This window comes from Porites lutea, chromosome 5 (genome assembly GCF_958299795.1).
Source record: "Porites lutea chromosome 5, jaPorLute2.1, whole genome shotgun sequence".
Lineage (NCBI taxonomy): Eukaryota > Metazoa > Cnidaria > Anthozoa > Scleractinia > Poritidae > Porites > Porites lutea.
This window is the reverse complement of record NC_133205.1, coordinates 17,410,591-17,412,675: the sequence shown is the minus strand read 5'-3', so window position 1 is coordinate 17,412,675 and position 2,085 is coordinate 17,410,591. Positions and strand designations below refer to the sequence as shown.

The 2,085-nt window shown below is 35.7% G+C and overlaps 1 long non-coding RNA gene across 1 annotated transcript; it reads right to left on the bottom strand.

The window, feature by feature from the left end:
* Positions 1 to 343: 343 nt before the first annotated feature.
* On the bottom strand, positions 344 to 1,079 carry LOC140938656 (uncharacterized). Its single transcript, XR_012165551.1, has 2 exons — positions 901 to 1,079; positions 344 to 547 (listed from the first exon to the last, which is right to left on the bottom strand). It is a non-coding gene; the product is annotated as an uncharacterized lncRNA (long non-coding RNA).
* Between the last annotated feature and the right edge of the window lie 1,006 nt (positions 1,080 to 2,085).

Genomic DNA, 2,085 nt, shown 5'->3' with positions numbered 1-2,085 from the left:
ATTTGTATAGAGAAAGCCACCCCCGAGGGAGAAACGCACACACACCCCTGAAATAGATCTCTCGCTACTAATTCGTCAGAATTAAGGCCAGTGTTACACGAGCGAGCACTGGGAATAGCCGTTACTATTGTTTTTAAGCGATATACACGTAATGTGGACAAATCCTTAGTCATTGATGATACACGGAGAAAAAGGGAGAGAACCAACAACAAATTAACTCAACCCATGCAAGTATGGTGTCGCTTCCGAGATATCAACCCGGGCCGCATTTTCTATGCCAACCTTTATTCCTATTCCCCATCAAGCCTACACATACGCCAAAAAAAACACACTTTAACACAGCCCAAGTTTCATAGTATTTTATTTCTTACGCCTTTAAACTATTAACATGACAAGGTCTGATACATTTGAATGTTTCATTTCTTCCTGCTTTCCCCGGCTACTCTTTCCAACGATGTTGTGGTCTAGCTTTGTCCTCTAATACCAGGTCACAATCTAGTTTACGGGCAGCTGCACAAACACTTCTTCGGTACATTGGCGCCATATCCTATAAGGAAAAGATGTGTTTAATACCTGTGGGAGGTAGTCTATTGATAGGTTTAATTATTATTGTTATAATTATTATTTATGTATTTATTTATTTATTTTTATTAATATTAATTGTATCATTATTATTATTATTATTATTATTATTATTATTATTATTATTATTATTATTATTATTATTATTACTTGAACTTTTCATTGGCAAAGATTTCTTAGCCAAAGGGCAACTTCACAAGGTAAGCAAAAACAACATTACAAGCAACAGTGGCGCGGTACCTCAGAATGATAAAATCACAAATTATTATACTTCGAGTTAAAAGCTATATTCCTATGTTTTTGATCGTGAAAAGTTACCGTGTTTCTTTTGCCTGATGGTAGTGGGCCGGCAAAACACTCTGTTTCCCTGAAGTTAGTTATTTTAAGACAAAGCACAGTAAGAATGACAAGGTGCCAAGATTCGACTTCATCTTAATCCGATCTGTTCGGTGCCTTTCTCTTTGGGAATAATGTTTTGCTATCGACAAAAACGTTTGCCTTTTTATACTCTTAGGGCTTTCTTATTACATATTTAAATGAATTGCATCTACATGTAGTTATACTTTCTTTCGCTTCTGTTTTCGTGTAAATGACAAAGATGACATAATTAGACGAGACAATCTGCCCATGGACATAACTTTAATATATTTTTTCCGAATTATATATAATAGCGTTTCTCGAACAGCTAACCTTGGTGCTGCTTAAAAGGGCCGCCTTATATTATCGAGTCTTTTTTAATATATATATTGTTTTTCATCCGTTTTCCCTCTTAGTGTGTGTGTTTATGTTAATTGCCAACTAAACAGTTGCGCTATTACTTAAGAAAGAGAAATATTACTTAAACAACGAAAACAGCCCAAGGTCATTTGAGGTTACTACCGAAAATGAAGACCATAACTCGTCTACAACTCGTAACAGTAATAAATAATAAACGTACTTGAGGTCGACGGTACGCCCATTTTACCACCCCCCTCTCTCCATCAATGCTCCATTTTAAGCTACTCAAATCTGTAGAAAAGGAGAGAAGTTGAAACAAGGATGTGATGTCACCGGGGATCGAACTCGGGACCTCGCGCATGCACCGAAGGTAGCGCACTATCCAACTGAAACACCTTGCTCCTAATGTGAAGCGACACAGTGGTTATAAAAAAAATTATTGATTTTGAGCGTGGGTTTAATGTAAGTCTTTATCTTATGTCACTTTACCACCTTTTCCGCCCAATAAACACACAGTAATTATAATAATCATGTATAAAGAAAACTAAAGACGCTAAAACGGACCCGCAAAGTGCAGTATTTTTATTCAGTGACCTGGTAAATACATCCTTTTAAAAGATGTTTTAAATTGAAGGATCCATTTCAGCTTTTAAAGCGGAAGCGTTAAATCATATTCTTGTTATTCATTCGTAAATAAATTCATTCATTCATTCATTCATGCATTTACATTTCGAATTTAATACCTGTCCAGTTTACTTCTCACTCATTCTCTTCATCTTCTTTCGA